The sequence below is a fragment of the Egretta garzetta genome, unplaced genomic scaffold (assembly GCF_000687185.1).
Source record: "Egretta garzetta isolate BGI_Z169 unplaced genomic scaffold, ASM68718v1 scaffold972, whole genome shotgun sequence".
Lineage (NCBI taxonomy): Eukaryota > Metazoa > Chordata > Aves > Pelecaniformes > Ardeidae > Egretta > Egretta garzetta.
The window spans coordinates 1-291 of NW_009258964.1; positions in this window are offsets into that span (position 1 = coordinate 1).

Here is a 291-nt window from a genome sequence, read left to right on the forward strand (position 1 = left end):
GCTAATGAGCCCCACTTATCTGTGAAATGACTTGCTAATAATGCTAATGCCCTCTGCCAGGGGGGCGAAGCCTTTGAGATGCAAAGCAGCCCCCCCTGCCCTCCCCCAGGCTGCCGCTCCCCTCGGCTGGGGCTCAAGGGACCTGGGGACATGCTCTGGCCATGGGGACACACTCTGGCCATGGGGACAAGCTCTGGCCATGGGCACAAGCATGCTCCGGCCATGGGGAGAGCCATGGTCTGGGGGAGCAGCTGGCAGCGGCAGGGGCGGGGGGAGGGGGCCGGGGGGGTC